Source organism: Pseudophryne corroboree, chromosome 1 (genome assembly GCF_028390025.1).
Source record: "Pseudophryne corroboree isolate aPseCor3 chromosome 1, aPseCor3.hap2, whole genome shotgun sequence".
NCBI classification, from domain to species: Eukaryota; Metazoa; Chordata; class Amphibia; order Anura; family Myobatrachidae; genus Pseudophryne; species Pseudophryne corroboree.
In genome coordinates this window covers 410,189,956-410,211,577 of record NC_086444.1, presented here as the reverse complement: position 1 = coordinate 410,211,577, position 21,622 = coordinate 410,189,956, and the positions used below count along the sequence as shown (strand labels likewise).

The following is a 21,622-nucleotide window of genomic DNA, read 5'->3' as shown; positions in this document are numbered from 1 at the left end:
AGAGAATGACGGTACATGACGGGGAGAAATTCCCAAGAGTAGGTAGCTTCAGCACAGAAGTGTTAACGAATTTAAGGAGAAGGATATGTCTCATTAAATCAGCAAAGAGACGAATCAAGCATTATGATTATTTACAGTTGTGGCAACAGGAGGGTGACATACAGAGAGGATAGCCACGGCCCCGCCGCCACCATATATATCGGGAGAAAAATTGGTTGCGGAGAATGACGCATTAAGGTGTAACAAACAAACACTTAGCAACTGTGTAAATGTTAAAGATAATGTTAACCAATTAACCAATGCAAGTATTAACCCGTGCAAGTTGTACCCTGTTTTGAACTTTCCTCAGGAGTGTGATCAAGAGGACGAATCGGCAACAATTTCAGCGCTCTCTCTAGCAGCCACCATAGCAGAGACCACAGTAGGCACAGCTCCACCCCCGAGATTAGTAACAAAGGCCCCTAGCGGAGGGATAGGTGAGGTCGTATCAACGGGTAAGTACGGCACCATACACTATGCTGAAACTATTTCACCACAGCCTGTAGAATCTACACAGAATGAGGTTGTTAGAGTTAATCCTGTTAAGGTAATAGTAGTTCCAAATGGGAAAACAGACGCAGGAAGTGATCAAGCCCGGTGAACGGGTGAAACTAGTTTTCCGTTCCCTACCCCCACTGCCTGGGTGTGACAGCTGATTCCGGACATCCTGAACCACGAGCCGCTCTTTCCCCAGCAGCCGCTGCATCAACCCGCCGCCGCTAGATACTACCGCGATGGGACCAGGAACATTGTGTCTCTCTTCTCCTCAGCCAACCTGACCACGTCTCCACAATACATCAGGTACTTTGATCGGCAGTGCGGCTATAAACGAACTGCTCAGCTCCTGAGAACCAGTGTATCCTGCATCTTCAATTTGCCTGGACTTTGACACGGACATTCCGTACTCAGAAAGTATCCTGCTCATATTAGTGACTGATCGTTCCATACAATTCCGGGTAATATCTGCTCAATCTCAGCATCTTTTTGCATATTTATATTTGATAATAGCATTCATCAAGCTGTTTTTTGCAAGTACCCGTTTTACAGATAGTCGGCATTTAGCGGCTTAATACCACATAGGATACTGTTTAAACCTTTATTTTCAGTCATCAATATTGATCTAATCATTTGGCTGAGCAATTTATCACTATCCTCTATACTGCGTATTATATAGCACTGCTGCAGCTCTGTATAATCAACTGTTGTTTATTATCTCTTTCTCTTTTCACCTGATACCATTTTGGTACAATGTGCAATAATCTGTCAGCATCAAATTGATGGTGATGCATGGTTCCAATCAACTTAATTATCTGCTAATTGTGTACAAATTGCTCCTTATCACACCAAGTACCTTTATCATAGGTACTATCAGCATCTTGCAATCATATTATATAGTATTTCTGCAGCTCTGCATACAGCGGAACACAAATAAGAAATTGTTGTTCATTTTCTCCTTCTTTTTCCACCTGATACCATTTTGGTATAATTGTAATAATCTGATAGTAGCAAATTGATGGTGATGTATGGGTCTAATCAATTTATTTGACTGCTAATTGTGTACAAATTGCTCTTTATCACACCTAATACCTTTATCATAGGTACTATCAGCATCCTGCAATCAAGCAGCCCATTGTCTATCAACCAATCTCAAAAATTTTTACCTATCAGTATCGTTTCCTTTTCCTCACTTTATACTATCTTCAGGACTCTCACCACTGATTCAGGGGTAATTATCCCGGTCTAACGGTGGCAGCAGATCCCCTATTTTCCTCCTCCACCCATTCTCTTGTCTTTTCTTTTCTCTTATTTCTCCATTTTCGTGAACTCTCATCAGTGATTCTCGAGCCCTCGATATCAAATATTTTTTCTACTATCATACCACACTGGTAACGCCCGAATCCTTCCGATCTTGGAAGCTAAGCAGTGTAGGGCTGGGTCAGTACTCGAGTGGGAGACTCTCGAGGAATACTCAGTTTAGTAGAAATTCCTGGACGGTTTTGCTCAGCGTCTAACACTGACAGCAGATTCATCTTGCTCATTCCATCTTTAATCATCCCATCTGTCTCCTCATCATCGCTCATGAGAGAATAAAAACGCTTCAATTTTCAGGATCTCCAGCTGTTATTATCGCACCCAGGCATTCCAGAACAATATTCAGTATTTACACTGTAATTAATTCGTTCTGTGTTCCCCCCTTTCTTTCCCCCAACTCCCCCCCACCCTTCCCCCCACCCCTACCTCCAATTTTTGACAGTAAACTCTACTATTTTATCAATTGTTGTTAATAAAAGGTATATTTAAAAATTCATTTATAATTTTTACTTATTGTCTCTTCTGAGACCTCTTAAACATACAAGAGTGCACCCACAAAAGAGTCTTCTTCTCTCCCTTTTGTTGTAAGTATTAACCCGTGCAAGTTGTACCCTGTTTTGAACTTTCCTCAGGAGTGTGATCAAGAGGACGAATCGGCAACAATTTCAGCGCTCTCTCTAGCAGCCACCATAGCAGAGACCACAGTAGGCACAGCTCCACCCCCGAGATTAGTAACAAAGGCCCCTAGCGGAGGGATAGGTGAGGTCGTATCAACGGGTAAGTACGGCACCATACACTATGCTGAAACTATTTCACCACAGCCTGTAGAATCTACACAGAATGAGGTTGTTAGAGTTAATCCTGTTAAGGTAATAGTAGTTCCAAATGGGAAAACAGACACTTCAGGAGTCACTCCTGTTAGGAACATTGCCATGTACAGCCCATTTTCCCGAATGGAATTAAGGACCATAGTGTCGGAATTCCCTGACCCTAGAAAAGACTTAGTTGCCAGCCAAAAATACATCAGAGACCTAGGTAACACTGTAGAGCCCAACAATAAAGACTGGCAGATATTGCTGAGAGCATGTTTACCCTCCAATGTCGACGCAGCTCAATTTTTAGCTGACTGTGGATTAGATCAGGATGTACCTCTTACAGAAGTGTACAACAAAGACAATGTAAAAAGAATAAGTTTACAGTTAAAGGAGTATTTCCCAGCCGTAGTTAAATGGAACAAAATATTCTCCATTAAACAGAAGGAGTCAGAAACAGCTGCAGAGTATTTTCACAGAGCATTATCAGAAATGGCAAAATACACAGGTATAGAGGACATTAAAACAAACATAAACCATCGAGAAGTAGCAGTATCGGTACTGATGGATGGTTTAAAAGAGTCATTGAAGACTAGGGTACAGACCACACAACCATGTTGGCGAGGTCTGTCTGTGGCTACTTTGAGAGAGGCTGCTATTGATCACGATAGGAACATCACCAGACACAGGGAACAACAGGGTGATAAGTTAATGGCAGTAAGTATACAGGCCCTGACCACAAGGCAGCCTTTGTTTATATCACCAAACCCTGTGGGTAAGTCAAATGTGGTTACTTGTTATTCTTGTCATAAACAGGGACACATGGCACGAGATTGTAGAGTGAAGAATTCACGAAACTCATACCAACCCCCTAGACAACGACACGACACACGACATTGGGATCAGGGTCCGCAGAAACGGAGTTATGAGCCACATACAGGGGAAACAAAAAGATATCCCCCGAACAGAGACTGGCAAGCCTCTGGTAGCTCCCAATTAACTCCATCACAAGTAGTTGCTGCCAGCGGGATTCAGGGAGGTCACCATACCCAATAGGGGTGTGGCCATACCTGTAATCTGCAGCCAGTAAAATTGATTGCAAGCCTTGGAAGTGAACCAGAAATTGCAATCAATGTAGCTGGTAAATCATTAAACTTTCTTGTAGACACAGGGGCGGCCAAATCAGTGATAAATTCGACAGTGGGCATGAGAACCACTGGTAAGACAATTCCAGCCATAGGGGTAACGGGAGTAGTCCAGCACTACCCTGTTAGCAAACCAGCCGAGATTACAGTAGGGCCTTTACATACCAAGCATTCCTTTTTGCTGGCTGCATCGGCACCGACTAATCTCCTGGGAAGAGACTTACTGTGTAAAATGGGGTGCGTCATTTATTGTACTCCTGAAGGTGTATTCTTGGACATACCTGAGAATCACGCTCAGGAAGTACGAGACATGTTAGACTCCCCATCAAAATTAATGTCACATACCATTATGACAAATAGGACTCCCTCCCAAGTAGAAGAAATGACATCTCAGATACCAGAGTCACTTTGGACTAAAGATGGACAGGACACTGGATTAATGGCAAACGTAGCTCCGGTAGTTGTACAAGTAAAAGATGGTAGGATAGCTCCAAAAATCCCACAGTACCCTCTGAAGCCAGAGGTGGAGTTAGGAGTGTATCCCGTAATAGAGCGCTTGCTACAACAGGGCATTCTGGTAAGAACGTCCAGCACTGCCAATAGTCCCATCTTCCCTGTTAAAAAGAGTGGGGGGAGGGGTTACCGGCTAGTGCAGGATCTAAGGGGGATTAACAAAATAGTTGAGAGTCAGTTCCCCGTAGTGCCAAATCCAGCTGTCATCCTAATGCAAATCCCTCCCACTGCGAAATTTTTCACTGTTATTGACCTCTGCTCCGCTTTCTTTTCGGTACCTCTGCACCCTGACAGTCAATATTTGTTTGCATTTACATACAGAGGAGTCCAATACACATGGACTCGATTACCACAAGGATTCATAGATAGTCCAAGTATATTTTCCCAGGCTTTGCATGATTGTTTACAGTCTTTCCAACCAGTGAGTGGATCAGTATTAATACAGTACGTGGATGATCTACTACTGTGTTCTGATTCATTGGAAGCATCCCTGAAGGATACGAAACAGCTCCTGTTTCATCTTTCGGACACAGGACACAAGGTTTCCAAAGACAAGTTGCAATTATGCCAAACTAAGGTAAAATATTTGGGACACTGTCTAACACAAGGACTGAGACACCTGACCGCTGATAGAATTCAAGCAATTAGAGACATGACTCTGCCACAAACCCAGCAACAGATCAGAACATTTTTAGGAATGTGTGGGTATTGCCGTAACTGGATCCCAGGGTTTTCCATTCTAGCGTTACCCTTGCAGGAGATGGTCTCCTCAAACAAACCTGATCGGATTTCGCATACAGATGAGTCTGAGACAGCATTTGAGAGACTTAAACAGTGCCTAACGCAGGCACCAGCATTGGGTATGCCAGACTATGGGAAACCCTTTGAACTATACGGAACAGAAAGTGCTGGTTGCGCGGCAGGCGTACTAACCCAAAAGCACGGTGATGCCAGCAGGCCAGTAGCATATTACAGCGCTCAGCTAGATACGGTAGCGCGATCCCTCCCCACATGCTTGCGAAGCGTTGCTGCGATAGCATTGCTAGTAACGAAAAGCGAAGACGTCGTGCTAGGTCACAACCTCACAATGCATACACCACATGCAGTGTCAGCCTTGTTAAATTCTGCCCAAACCAGACACGTCTCATCAGCGCGGTTTACAAGATGGGAATTGGCACTAATGGCCCCCGTAAACTTCACCATAAGGAGATGCAGTGCATTAAATCCTGCAACATATCTCCCAGGTGTGCCTGGACAGGCACAAAGGGTGGAGGATGAGAGTGGTGGGGAAGGAGGATTTAATACAAAGGAAGACACACATGATTGTATGGAATATTTGACCCAAAATTTTACCGCAAGGCCTGACATCAGTGACAACCCACTGGAAGATGTAGAACTTACGTTCTACACGGACGGTAGTTGTCATAGACAGTCAGACTCGGGAGACTTGTGTACTGGATACGCAGTCGTAGATGACCAAGGCACCATAGAAGCGGAACCGCTAGGCCCACCTCACTCAGCCCAGGTTGCTGAACTGGTCGCCCTAACCAGAGCATGTGAATTGGCTAAGGGCAAATCAGCCAATATCTACACCGATTCTAGATACGCATTCGGGGTAGTCCATGATTTCGGAGCCCTATGGCGCCTCAGAAATTTCATGACGGCAGCTGGTACACCGGTAGCGCATGCAGCTCACATAAAAAGGCTTCTAACAGCAATACAGGAACCCGACAGAGTGGCTGTTATCAAATGTAAAGCACACACATATAGCCAAGACCCAGTATCACTTGGTAACAGCCGAGCAGACGAAGCTGCTAAATTAGCAGCTGCTACCCCCAGACAGACAGACACCACACAACTGATGGTATTTAATACCATCAACACACAGAAGTTGTGTGAGATGCAAAATTTGTGTTCCACACAGGAAAAGGCAGTCTGGAAGGCAAAAGGATATGGCCAGGAGTCCTCAGGACTCTGGACGGATGGACACGGTAAACCAGTGGCCCCCAGAGCATACCTTCCATGTTTAGCTGAGGCAGCTCACGGGCTGACTCATCTGGGCAAGGAAGGGATGTGCAAGTTGGTAAGAGCATATTGGTGTGCCCCAGGATTTTCATCTCATGCGAGTAAAAGAGCAATGTCATGCCTTACCTGTCTGAGAAAGAACATCGGAAAGGCAATACCTACAGAACCATCTCATATCCCACCTGCCGGCTGCCCTTTCCAGGTAATACAGAATGACTTCATTCAATTACCCCCTTGTCGAAATTTGAAATATGTACTTGTTTGTATAGATGTTTTTTCAAATTGGGTCGAAGCATTTCCAGCGGCCACAAATACCGCTATGTTTACTGCTAAGAAAATTGTGCAGGAATTTGTATGTAGATATGGTATCCCTAGAATTATCGAAAGTGATAGGGGTACCCATTTTACAGGTGATGTCTTCCAAGGAATGTGTAAATTGATGGGAATTGATAGCAAGCTGCACACTCCATACCGTCCACAGGCGAGTGCGAAAGTGGAAAGAGTGAACAGCACTATTAAAAATAAACTGAGTAAAGTGATGGCAGAGACAGGATTGACATGGCCAGAAGCTTTACCCATTGTACTGTACAGCATCAGAACCACTCCCAGGTCCCCTCTTAATCTGTCTCCCTTTGAAATCTTGTTTGGTCGACAACCGCATGTTATGATTAACCCTCAGGATGATTTGAAGTGTAACAATGAAGTGACTGTAAAATACTTGATTAACATGAGTAAACAGTTAAGGAATCAAAATGATAATCTGAAGTTAGTGATTCCTGATTTACCAGATAGTAATTGTCATGACATTGAACCTGGGGATTATGTAATGATACGGAATTTTCTACGCTCAGGTTGCCTTATTGACAGATGGGAAGGACCATACCAGGTCTTATTGACTAGCACTACAGCATTGAAGGTTGCTGAGAGAGAGACGTGGGTTCATTCGTCCCACTGTAAAAAGGTTGCTGATCCAGAGAGGCCCCGTGATAAGGAACAGACGGTAGAGGTTGTATCACTGGAGTGTCTGTTCCAGGAGGATTGAGGCGCACCTGAGCATTGAAAATCACAAGACCAAAAGCAGTTGTCGATCCCCTGTTCCCTTTTATTGTTTTTCTCCAACTTCCCATCCCCTCTACCTCAAATTATTTTTTCCCCCTTCTCATTCTTCTCCGTTTCCTCCTACAAGATGGACTTGCCCCAAGAGACTGTGATCCGGATTTTCCTGTTGACCATGATGTTGACCAGAGCAGTCTGTTCCGGCGAGAGTACCATGGAGGTCGAGAGAGGTTCTGGAATGGGTTCTGATGATAAAGATGGAGGCGTAGTTTTCCAAGAACAACTTAACCAACAAGTAAAGGCGAGTATCAGAAAACGATCCGATAGCATTGACAATAGAAGGAATTGTGAAGGATTGTTAGCTGAAGAAAACTGTATCTGTAGGCTCTGTAAAAATGTCATTGAGGATGGGTGCATAAAGAAATGCCAATCCAGTTTTAATATCCATATGGACCGGCATCCATTGAGTGACTATCACTCCTTAGTGGGTAGTGTGTTAAATAAAACAGATTGTTGGGTATGCTCTCAAGTACCTCAAGGTCATAGCAAATCAGGGCTAGTACCATTTCCTTTAACGTTAGGGGAGGTACTTGAGTTAAGTGGTGGGAGACCGGTGGACAGGAGGTTTAATATCTCCAGCCCTCCTAGTTTGAAGCTCCACCAATACCATGTGGATAGGTCCCTATTATGTTTTAACATCTCCAATCCCCGAAAGCCCGGAAATTGGGAAGTGTCATGGAAGTAATCAAACCATGACCTTTTCGCATAGAGCAGATAGAATGCCTACAGATACAGAGCTTATACGCCACATAGCCAGTAGAGGAAAATCTTTCCGGTATAGGTATACCTTAGGAAATAGGATTACGAGAGTTGGAGAGGTATCACCAGGATACTGTGCACATATCGTACAACCTGATACGTGTACTAAGCAGATGGAAGAATTAGGGTTAGGAGATTTCACATGGAAGGTGTGTAATATGGTTATGTCCTACTCCGTCCCATATGTTCTCCCCGATGATGCATATTTCATATGCGGGAGAAAGGCGTATAAGTGGCTTGCCCCAAACTCTGAAGGATTGTGTTATATTGGAAAAGTACTGCCTGAAGTAATGACTGTATCACATGACAAAATGAAAGACATACACCGTGTTGCCCAAACTCCTTATACTCACACCCATTACGAGCACGTAGTTAAACGGCACCTGATAGAAAGAACAGAGCATCCGGCCTCTGACATGATCCATGAATCCACCGGGATTCAGTTTCTAATCGCGTTAGATATCACTCGCACCGCTAGAGGAGTGTTGAATTATAAATACATATCTGCGCTTGCAAATTTGTTAGATAATATCACTGAAATGTATGATGACACGTTTAGGTATACTGGAAGGGAACTTCAAGCTTATAAAACAGAACTGGTACAGCATAGAATGGTTCTTAATTACCTCACAGCAGTGACAGGCGGATATTGTGTCACACTGGCAACACAATACGGCGTGAAATGTTGCACATATATTACGAATAGCACCGAGGACCCGGTCGAGGTCATAGACCAAAAGATGGACGATATTCTCCAACTGAAGTGGGAATTTCGCAGGAGACACAATCTCACTCTTGCTGCTGTAGGTAATGAGCTGACTGGTTGGGTGTCATGGTTGAACCCGCGAAATTGGTTCTCTGGTTTAGGAGACTGGGCTCAAGGAGTCATAATGGATGTTGGGAAGTTTCTCCTATGTATCTTAGGTGTTATCATAACGATTGGTTTGATATTTAGATGCGGTCAGGCTTTAATGAGGTGCAATCGTCGTACTAGGGTAATGAGTTTAAGGAGTGAGGAAACTGTAATTCCAATGGACTTGATTTATGACCCAAATGTAGAAACAATAATGTGATGAAAATGCGATTTCTACGGTCCGTTTCTTTCACCTGTTTTTCCGTTTCCTCCAAGGTAAAAAGACCCACTTGGACGAGGAATTTGATGAGCCGATATACAGACAACAGATGGATTAAAGAAGAAGTTTTGACAACCTGATACACAGATTTTTGATGAACTATGCCATGGATCCCCAGTTTCCCTAGAAATTTTAAAATTACGCTAGCCCAACACTTTTGTAAATCTATGGACATTGACAGCTTTTGCTCGCACCTTATGGGCAAAAGCACAAAGAAGACTGCATTCAACAGACACCAAACAAGACCTCAATCGACGAATGTACATTTACCTGACATAGAATACCACCGTACTTACCGTAATTATGTCTTTTCTTCATTTCTACAACCCTCAGGTAATGACACACATAGTCGATAGGGAATAAAGGCACAGATATCAGCAATCACATATCTCCCCCATTCATGTATCATCAACTAAAATGTGCTCCCCCATTTTTGTTACAACCAAAGCCGAAAAGAGCTCGGTAAAGTTTGACAGCCCATCCACAGACCCGTACCACGGGATAAGAAGGAATTCAAATGTATACTTCGCAATACCTCGAAGCTTGATTTAAAACACGTACGGCATGATGATACATGACCCCCAAACACGGATTCATACACACATGCTTCTGCTATCTCACTAGGTCATACCCTTTTCCTACCTTCTCCTCTCCTCCCCTACCCAACCATGTAAATGTATTAACCCCTGACATATATTTTTCTCTTTTTGAAATGTTTTAGAAGGTGGCAGTTATTGTTGACTGCCAAAGGGTGGACTGTCAAAGTCAGAAAAATATCTCTATGCACACTACCATATTTGCACCTCACACAGGTCCGTGCTGCGCATGCGTACGCTCTCCCGTACGTGCGCATACTCACAGTCGCGGGCACCCGCAGGCGCACGGTATGCGTATTTACGGTAGAGTTTATGTGATCGTAGCGTGCGACTCAATTGTTACATATTTTCACTATATAATGTATTTTGTAGATCATGGTCCCTTTGATAGATTCTGAAAGTTTGGTTAATATAGAATGTTCGTGAACAGAGAAATCCCTCTTTGTTTGATACGAAGGGTCAGACAGGAGTAATACAGTGGTGTTTAGTACCCATCGGAAGAGTATTTAATTAGCAATATTCCGGTGTTGGTTTGAAGCGGATTAATCGCTCGTGCGAATAGTTATGGACATAAGAAGTTTATGAACATTTACTGTATTTGCACTTACTTATCCATGCGGCGGGAAACCCAGTTTCCCTCCCACCTGAGCTGTTGGAAATAGTCACGGCCCACCTGTATGAATCAACCTATGACCTTTTGTTATAATGCGAGGAGGAATTCCTGTGTCCAATGAACAATGAGATTGTAGGGACCATTGAATTGCATTGTGTGTGGGGCATAAATAGACAAGCCGATCACATCCAGCTCTCACTCTTCAACGGTTATCATTGCTGAAAATTGGGAGCTGGATGTCCAGAGGCGCATGCGATCGTTTCCCCTTGTGCGTAAGTTTTTCTCCGCAACCATATTGATCTTCTTGTTATTGTGAGCCAATTTCTCTCTCTCTCTCTCTCTTCTCCTCTTTCTCTCTTATTTTCCCTTAAATAGTAATTGTATTGTATTTCCTGTGTAGTTATCTGGTTAGGTAGTCTATGTTATATTGTAGTGTATGATTTGTATTTGTATTAATTCTTTTGCAAGTATATCATTCATAATATATATATATTAGGCGTTGGACCCTAAGCCCAGGTATCTGTGTATTTCTTATAGTGTTAAGTATTCTCAGAGCGTCGGTGACGCTCAAACAGCTTTTGAGTTAATAAGGTTACACTGTGTTGCATCTACACCCTATCCCTACACTAAGGTTTTACTGCACAATACACTGTTTATGGTTTAGATACAAAGGTTTAACATTGTGAGCGTCAGCGCCGCTGGTGATCTCCTCATGGTCCCGAGCGTCCGCTACGCTATAGCGAATCATTACGTTAGTCAGCAGCCAATAGCGTGCCTGCCAGTGATCTCTTGGCCGTGAGCGAACGTGACGCTTGAGCGTCTCGACTACGGCTGAGCGATTGTTACGCAACGAGCGTACCCTTACGGTACTTCATACGTAAATAGCGTACAGTGTTCTTAGACCTCATAAAGGGTTTTATATAAGATAAATATTTAGCTTTATCAAGTGCAAACATGGGTCCCCTTTCAGTGCGTGGCTCGGGTCTCCATTTTTTTATTTTATTCAAGTACGTGGATTACAAATGGATGCTACGAGGAGCCTGGGACCCTGGAGCTGGTGAGTATAATTTATTCAACAGGTACTCCTTGGATTCTACTGGAGAAGAGGACCGACCCTCGTGTGAACATAAGGTAAGTATGTATGTATGTTTGTGTGGATGTATGTAATAAATCTTTACTTTCAAGGTGTGTGTGTCTTGTCTTTTTTTGGGTATTTTTTTAGTAGTAGTACTACAGGTACCAGCGGGCCCGTTTTTCCGTCGCATGCTGGTACTTGTGGTTCTCCAAGTACCAGCATGCGGGGGAGGCTTGCTGGGCCTTGTAGTACTGCTACTAAAAACAATATATTTTCATTTTCACAAAAGGCTATCAGCCCCCCATCCGCAGCCAATTGGATGGGGGGGACAGCCTCGGGCTTCACCCCTGGCCCTTGGGTGGCTGGGGGGGGGACCCCTTGATTGAAGGGGTCCCCACTCCCCCAGGGTACCCCGGCCAGGGGTGACTAGTTGGATTTTTGATGCCACGGCCGCAGGGCACTATATAAAAGTGACCCCCGGCTGTGGCATTATCTGTCCAGCTAGTGGAGCCCGGTGCTGGTTTTAAAAATACGGGGGACCCCTACTCTTTTTGTCCCCCGTATTCTTGGAACCAGGACCAGGCGCAGAGCCCGATGCTGGTTGCTTAAATATGGGCGAACCCCTGTCAATTTTTTCCCCATATTTCTGCAACCAGGATCGGCTCAAAGAGCCCGAGGCTGGTTATGCTTAGGAGGGGGGACCCCACGCAATTTTTTTTAAGAAAATAACCACTTTCCCACCCCTTCCCACTGATATACATGCACGGATCTCATGGATCCCTGCATGCCTATACAATCACGGATTAAAAAAGCAGGTTTGTTTTTTTTTAGCACTTTTTTACGAGTTGTAATTTTTCACGGCAGTGTTTTTTTTTTTTTTGCTTTGCACTTCTTAGTAAATTACCGAGATTCATACTTAAACAGCCGCGTTTTGACCGATGGTGTATTCATTCGTATTTTTTTTGTTGGACTTCCAAAAAATTACGAATGCCCTCATCACTGCCGTGATTATTGCTTAGTAAATTACCGAGATGACACTTTGATGAAAAAACGGCATCTCGGTCAAAATCAGGACCTTAGTAAATATACCCCCTGGAGAGACCTCTCTGCCCTGTCTCAGGTCTGCACCTCCATTTTCAACATTAAAAAAACTTTTTATTTTTTACGCTCAGTTTATATTTTTTACACTATACACTATATAACTGACTCTCCAGTGCTGCTAGTATATGTCACATCTTACAAATAGCCAGTATAGCTAGTGAGTTAGTGTGAGGGACATCAAGAAACAAGGAAAGCAGGAAAAGTTCTAATAATACAACCCAAGAAGACAAAACATCATTCAAGGTCAATCAATAGAGAGCAGGTTAAAGGAAAAAAAGCCCAAAAAAAAAAGAACCACTAATTCTAAAATGCAAGTTGTTTCATACAATAGAGTTGCTAACAACACACACACACACACACACACACACACACACACACACACACACACACACACACACACACGGATGCAAGTTTGCATCTGGACAAACCATGTTTTGCATGCAGAATCACTCGCTGATTTTACATGTGGCATACAAATACTTTATTTTATCAGGACTTGAAGACATGATATCACTCAACAGTTTTGATACCTTCTGAAACAGCACTGACCACCTATGTGACAAAGCGTTGTCATATCCAATGTTACACCATAGCCCAATGTAATGAAGCAGACAGATGACATATAAAACCAGGGCCGGCTCTACCATTAGGCAGCTTTAGGCAGCTGCCTAGGGCGCCGTTATGCAGGGGGCGCCCCTGCGTCTGCCTATCACAAAATGAGACTGTCTCTGACAGAGGCATCCTTGTTGCACTTAATGCAATGTGGCTGTTCACTTTCACCTGAAAGGCTGGAAAGTGGGTATTGGTGTGTGGGTTGTGAAGGGGTGGGACAGTAGACTGAAATTTTGCCTAGGGTGCTGAGAAACCTTGCACTGGCCCTACATGAAGCGTGTCATAGGATTACAGTATTAGAACCTCACTCTTTGTCCAATCCAAGCTATTGTATTATTGTTCTTTACTGAAGACATAGGGATTTATTTGTATTCTTTCAAATGGTCTATTATTAAAGAGACACTATTTATTTTGTTATGTTGGTGCTAGAAAAGACTATAATTCTCTCGAACTGGTAAAACCTACGCCCATGAAAAAAAAATCTTATTTTATGTCTATTAAAGGAGCAAAATTAATGCCATTTGGTGATTATAGTGGAGGGGCTCAGATTCTCCAACACCATACACAAACTGGGCAGCCTTATTCACATACTGAAAATAACAGTCAGTCTACACTCCGACAGCTAATGCCATGTTCAGGTACCTTGCTATCTGTCTATTAGCATTGTTGTCATAAAATAATTATGAGAGTGAAAGAGACTTCAGGCCAGTCTTACTTATCCCTGCTGTGTGTTTAACATTTTTTATTGTGCTGTTTGCCTATGTGTGCTCTACGGAAGGTACAAGTGGAAGGTACAAACTGCATCCCATTAAAAGTACTATATAAAGACTACACCTGTTCTCAGCAAAATTAAATTGTCGGGGGAAAAAGATCTGTGTATCCTTCCATAAAACAGGTACACCCCTGTAGAAGAACTGCCCCTTAACCTAATTTAAATAATCTGATCCTACTAATCAAAATCTAGTTTTTTCATATTGGTGCAAGCAAGGAGCATTCAAACAACTAATCTGTGCTCATCAGGGGGTATATTCATCAAAAATAGGTAAAAGTTTTAATTTTTACCTAATTTTGTAAAAATTAAGTTTTGGGGCCATTCATCATGTAGGTTACACAGGAGATATCACTTGCAATCTGGCCTGAGGTTCCTATATACTGGTATGGGGACCTCATTCATCAAGCTCTGAAAATACAATATTTTCAGAGGATTACTGCAGGAGCATTCGCCATCTACAGAAGGCGAATGCTCCCTCACCCCCGCTGCCTACCTATTGGAAGCAGTCCTGGCTTGTAAAAAGGAATCCGTCTGGATCCCTCCGCCCCTGCTCGGCTTCTTACACTGGGGGCTTTGTGCGCCTGCATGAACCCTGGTTCATGCAGGCGCACTAGTGCTAGCCATGACACATTTTTTCACCTCTACAAAAGTAGCAGTGAAAGAATTAATGGAGACGACTGATTTTCGCATCAGCTGTCTCCGCGCCAGAGGAATTATGAATTGCTCCGGCGCCCGCCGCGAGTTAGAATGTTAATTATCGGGGGCCACTCGGTCTCCGATAAATAACATGATGAATGTGCCACTAAATAACACAGCTGATCCAGCCTCCTCTCAGCCACTTCAAGCTTCCATACCCCTGCAGATACCCCAGCCTTGCACTTCTCTGTGAGATCAGAAAGTACTTGTGAAAGTACTTGTGCAAATGTAGGAAAGGAACGGCCGGATCATTACGCAAACTAGACTATCCTGTGGCCAAGTAGGCACAACTGAATATATATGAAGGGACATTTTGAAAGGGCACCTGCTCAATGGGTCTAGAGAGATACTTTTGTCAACAGTGGTTGTTGGAAAGACAGAGATCGCCTCTGATGAGTCCCCCTTTTCAGGCCTGAGCAGTGAGCTGGATCAATCTCTTAGCAGACAATTTCGGGGACTTGGTAAGCAACGATAAGAGCTTGGTCCAAGACTACTAATCTTCTGGGTCCCATAGCAATGGCACCCCTGGCACCCACTATAGATATGTCTCTGGTAAGGGGTCCAAACCAGGATGTTGTCTAGAGACACTTGGGGTCTTAGGGGGTCATTCCGACCCGTTCGCACACTGCTGTTTGTCACAGAGGTGCGAACGGGTCGGTCCTGCGCATGTGCGATGGCCATCGTTGGGCAACAACAAGAATAACAAAGAAAGCGATCGCTGGCGCGATCGCAAGAAGAGTGACAGGCGGAGGGCGTTGCGGGGCGTCAACTGACCGTTTTCTGGGAGTGGAGCAGCGAACGCAGGCATGTCCAGGCGTTTAAAGGGCAGATGTATGACATCAATTCCGGGACCTTCATCGCTGGATCCATCGCACAGGGTAAGTAACTGCAGGGCTGGTCTTGTTTTGCGGGAAACTTTTTTAGCATAGCAGGGCTGCACAAGCGATCGCAGCCTTGCTATGCTAAAATACACTCCCCCATAGGCGACGTCTAGTTGATCGCACGAGCAGCAAAAATTTGCTACGTGCGATCAACTCGGAATGACCTTTTTAATCCGGCTCTGAAGTGAGGGACATTCAAAAAAGCATTTGCATTTTGCGATTTAACATTTTTGTTTTCGGTTTTCTTCTCCGTAGCATTCTCAGTCCCACCAAATGTCTGCCAATGTAAGCAATAGCACTAAGGTGATATAACGGTGGTACCAGGGAGAATGCGGTCGCATCGCAGCAGCGCATGCTGCTGAATAAGGTCCACTGTACTGAATGCAGCAACCCAAAATTTCAGCACTTGACCACTTATGAACATGCTTCCCCACAGACAAGCAATTATGACAAGACTAACGTACAGATGCACAGACAAGATGCCCTACCCCTGCCCTAGATGAATCCAAAATACCTAGAATAATTAAGAAAATTGTGGTAACTATGCTTTACTTTTCAAACTTAAGACCTCAAAGTCTGGAAATTTCGTATTTAGGGGCTTTTTCATTATTTTAATTATTAGTGCCAGCCGTTCCCCGATAACTAAATATCTAACTCGCCATAAGTGCAAGACAGCAGTAAAACCTTCTGTTTCTATAAGTTATCACTAAAAGATCATTTACCGAGCCCTGGAAATACCAATTTCCATCAGTCACCACTTGCACATGCGCAGCCATATGACTACTGTGATCATTGATACATCTCCCCCAGAGACTTTTGTAATCCCTGGTCCTGGAATGCAGGTCAGAAGACTCTAGGACAGAAAGAGATGTTAAACCAGAGACAAATTACAGATACATCAGTAGAATACAGTAGGACCATTTATACCACTTTCAAACAGAAAACCCGGCAAATACCCGGCATTTCAGTGCCGGGTCCTGTTTCCGGGCCCTGTCTGACCCCCCTTTCACACAGACAAGCAAATTACGGGGTCGAGAATTTCGACCCGGTAATTTGCAGATCAACATAGGTATCTTGTCTGTGAGAAAGGGTTAACCCAGGTCGACATTCCAGGGTCTCCGACCCTGGTAGATTCCAGGGTCAAAGTCCCGGGAATTTTAACCCGGGTTGACCCTTTCACACAGAAAAAGGACCCGGGTTTTTCATGAAATTACCGGGTAGAACTTCTTCACCCAGTAATTTCTGTTTCTGTGTGAAAGCGGTATTAGCTATCTGAAGATTGGGTTAGTTTAGAAGGACTGCCTCTGAATTTTGTTTACAATTAGAGCTTGGTAAATCAGGACTGATTGCATTTCCCAGTGCCAGGACAGACTCTTATCAGAGCCACTAACAATAATTAAATAATTTATTATAGCTTAAATGAGAAATGATACATTATGGTGACAAAGGGGGTCATTCCGAGTTGATCGCTAGCTGCTTTCGATCGCTGCGCAGCGATCGGGCAAAAAAAGGCACTTCTGCACATGCGTATGCGGCGCAATGCGCATGCGCGTCGTACTATTACGACGACCGATGTAGTTTCACACAAGGTCTAGCGAAGCTTTTCAGTCGCACTGCTCGTCGCAGAGTGATTGACATGAAGGGGGCGTTTCTGGGTGTCAACTGACCGTTTTCAGGGAGTGTTCGAAAAATCGCAGGCGTGCCAGGAATAATGCAGGCGTGGCTGGCTAAACGCAGGGCGTGTTCATGACATCAAAACAGGAACTGAATAGTCTGAAGTGATCGCAAGCGATGAGTAGGTGTGAAGCTACTCTGAAACTGCACAAAATAATTTTGTAGCCGCTCTGCGATCCTTTCGTTCGCACTTCTGCTAAGCTAAAATACACTCCCAGTGGGAGGCAGCATAGCGTTTGCATGGCTGCTAAAAACAGCTAGCAAGCGATCAACTCGGAATGACCCCCAAAATGCGTTATTTGTTACACATGCCACTAGTGATGAGCGGGTTCGGTTTCCGAGAAACCGAACCCCCCCGAACTTTACCCTTTTTACACGGGTCCGAGCCATACTCGGATTCTCCCGTATGGCTCGGTTAACCCGAGCGCGCCCGAACGTCATCATCCCGCTGTCGGATTCTCGCGAGATTCAGATTCTATATAAGCAGCCGCGCGTCGCCGCCATTTTCACTCGTGCATTGGAGATGATAGGGAGAGGACGTGGCTGGCGTCCTCTCCGTTTATTGTAGAAGACAGTTGATTCTTGTTTGTTTTTTATTGCTTAATTGTGGGGAGGATTGGGGAGCAGCTGTTAGGAGTACAGTGCAGAGTTTTGCTGATAAGTGACCACCAGTTTTTTTATCCGTTCTCTGCCTGAAAAAAACGCTCCATACCATATCTGTGCTCAGTGTGCTGCATGATATATCTGTGCTGAGTGCTCACACTGCTTAATTGTGGGGACTGGGGAGCAGCTATAGCAGGAGTACAGTGCAGAGTTTTGCTGACAGTGACCACCAGTATACGTTGTCTGCCTGAAAAACACTCCATATCTGTGCTCACAGTGTGCTGCTTTATTGTGGGGACTGGGGACCACCAGTATAATTAATATTATATAGGAGTAGTACTGTGCAGAGTGCACTGCTGTACCTACCTCTGTGTCGTCACTCGTCATCCATTAAGTATACTATCCATCTGCATTGTATACCTGTGGTGCATTTTAGACTAGTTTAGCAGTTTGCTGACAGTGTCCACCAGTATACTATATATAGCAGTACGGTAGGCCACTGCTGTACCTACCTCTGTGTCATCACTCGTCATCCATTAAGTATACTATCCATCTACATTGTATACCTGTGGTGCATTTTTTTAGACTAGTTTAGCAGTTTGCTGACAGTGTCCACCAGTATACTATATATAGCAGTACGGTAGGCCACTGCTGTACCTACCTCTGTGTCGTCACTCGTCATCCATTAAGTATACTATCCATCTACATTGTATACCTGTGGTGCATTTTTTTAGACTAGTTTAGCAGTTTGCTGACAGTGTCCACCAGTATACTATATATAGCAGTACGGTAGGCCACTGCTGTACCTACCTCTGTGCCGTCACTCGTCATCCATTAAGTATACTATCCATCTACATTGTATACCTGTGGTGCATTTTTTTAGACTAGTTTAGCAGTTTGCTGACAGTGTCCACCAGTATACTATATATAGCAGTACGGTAGGCCACTGCTGTACCTACCTCTGTGTCGTCACTCATCATCCATTAAGTATACTATCCATCTACATTGTATTCCTGTGGTGCATTTTTTTAGACTAGTTTAGCAGTTTGCTGACAGTGTCCACCAGTATACTATATATAGCAGTACGGTAGGCCACTGCTGTACCTACCTCTGTGTCGTCACTCGTCATCCATTAAGTATACTATCCATCTACATTGTATACCTGTGGTGCATTTTAGTTGTGCGCAGTATATATAGTAGTAGGCCATTGCTATTGATACTGGCATATAATTCCACACATTAAAATATGGAGAACAAAAATGTGGAGGTTAAAAAAATAGGGAAAGATCAAGATCCACTTCCACCTCGTGCTGAAACTGCTGCCACTAGTCATGGCCGAGATGATGAAATGCCATCAACGTCGTCTGCCAAGGACGATGCCCAATGTCATAGTAGAGAGCATGTAAAATCCAAAACACAAAAGTTCAGTAAAATTACCCAAAAATCAAAATTAAAAGCGTCTGAGGAGAAGGGTAAACTTGCCAATATGCCATTTACGATACGGAGTGGCAAGGAACGGCTGAGGCCCTGGCCTATGTTCATGGCTAGTGGTTCAGCTTCAAATGAGGATGGAAGCACTCATCCTCTCGCTAGAAAAAAGAAAAGACTTAAGCTGGCAAAAGCACAGCAAAGAACTGTGCGTTCTTCGAAATCACAAATCCCCAAGGAGAGTCCAATTGTGTCGGTTGCGATGCCTGACCTTCCCAACACTGGACGGGAAGAGCTTGCGCCTTCCACCATTAGCACGCCCCATGCAAGTGCTGGAAGGAGCACCCGCAGTCCAGTTCCTGATAGTCAAATTGAAGATGTCAGTGTTGAAGTACACCAGGATGAGGATATGGGTGTTGCTGGCGCTGGGGAGGAAATTGACAAGGAGGATTCTGATGGTGAGGTGGTTTGTTTAAGTCAGGCACCCGGGGAGACACCTGTTGTCCGTGGGAGGAATATGGCCATTGACATGCCTGGTCAAAATACAAAAAAAATCAGCTCTTCGGTGTGGAATTATTTCAACACAAATGCGGACAACAGGCGTCAAGCCGTGTGTTGCCTTTGTCAAGCTGTAATAAGTAGGGGTAAGGACGTTAACCACCTCGGAACATCCTCCCTTATACGTCACCTGCAGCGCATTCATCATAAGTCAGTGACAAGTTCAAAAACTTTGGGTGACAGCGGAAGCAGTCCACTGACCACTAAATCCCTTCCTCTTGTAACCAAGCTCCTGCAAACCACACCACCAACTCCCTCAGTGTCAATTTCCTCCTTACCCAGGAAAGCCAATAGTCCTGCAGGCCATGTCACTGTCAAGTCTGACGAGTCCTCTCCTGCCTGGGATTCCTCCGATGCATCCTTGAGTGTAACGCCTACTGCTGCTGGCGCTGCTGTTGTTGCTGCTGGGAGTCGATCGTCATCCCAGAGGGGAAGTCGGAAGACCACTTGTACTACTTCCAGTAAGCAATTGACTGTCCAACAGTCCTTTGCAAGGAAGATGAAATATCACAGCAGTCATCCTTTCTGCAAAGCAGATAACTCAGGCCTTGGCAGCCTGGGCGGTGAGAAACGTGGTTCCGGTATCCATCGTTAATTCAGAGCCAACTATAGACTTGATTGAGGTACTGTGTCCCCGGTACCAAATACCATCTAGGTTCCATTTCTCTAGGCAGGCGATACCGAAAATGTACACAGACCTCAGAAAAAGACTCACCAGTGTCCTAAAAAATGCAGTTGTACCCAATGTCCACTTAACCACGGACATGTGGACAAGTGGAGCAGGGCAGACTCAGGACTATATGACTGTGACAGCCCACTGGGTAGATGTATTGCCTCCCGCAGCAAGAACAGCAGCGGCGGCACCAGTAGCAGCATCTCGCAAACGCCAACTCGTTCCTAGGCAGGCTACGCTTTGTATCACCGCTTTCCAGAATACGCACACAGCTGAAAACCTCTTACGGCAACTGAGGAAGATCATCGCAGAATGGCTTACCCCAATTGGACTCTCCTGGGGATTTGTGACATCGGACAACGCCAGCAATATTGTGCGTGCATTACATCTGGGCAAATTCCATCACGTCCCATGTTTTGCACATACCTTGAATTTGGTGGTGCAGAATTATTTAAAAAACGACAGGGGCGTGCAAGAGATGCTGTCGGTGGCCCGAAGAATTGCGGGCCACTTTCGGCATTCATGCACCGCGTACTGAAGACTGGAGCACCACCAAACATTCCTGAACCTGCCCTGCCATCATCTGAAGCAAGAGGTGGTAACGAGGTGGAATTCAACCCTCTATATGCTTCAGAGGATGGAGGAGCAGCAAAAGGCCATTCAAGCCTATACATCTGGCCACGATATAGGCAAAGGAGGTGGAATGCACCTGACTCAAGCGCAGTGGAGAATGATTTCAACGTTGTGCAAGGTTCTGCAACCCTTTGAACTTGCCACACGTGAAGTCAGTTCAGACACTGCCAGCCTGAGTCAGGTCATTCCCCTCATCAGGCTTTTGCAGAAGAAGCTGGAGACATTGAAGGAGGAGCTAAAACAGAGCGATTCTGCTAGGCATGTGGGACTTGTGGATGGAGCCCTTAATTCGCTTAACCAGGATTCACGGGTGGTCAATCTGTTGAAATCAGAGCACTACATTTTGGCCACCG

General features: G+C 44.5%; 1 protein-coding gene and 1 pseudogene across 1 annotated transcript in view; both read left to right on the top strand.

Moving 5' to 3' along the window:
• Positions 1–21,622, top strand: part of FICD (FIC domain protein adenylyltransferase) — a 1,034,845-nt gene that overhangs the window by 138,984 nt on the left and 874,239 nt on the right. The gene's annotated exons all lie outside the window — the stretch shown is intronic.
• LOC134944865 (5S ribosomal RNA) lies at positions 1,905–2,023 on the top strand (annotated as a pseudogene).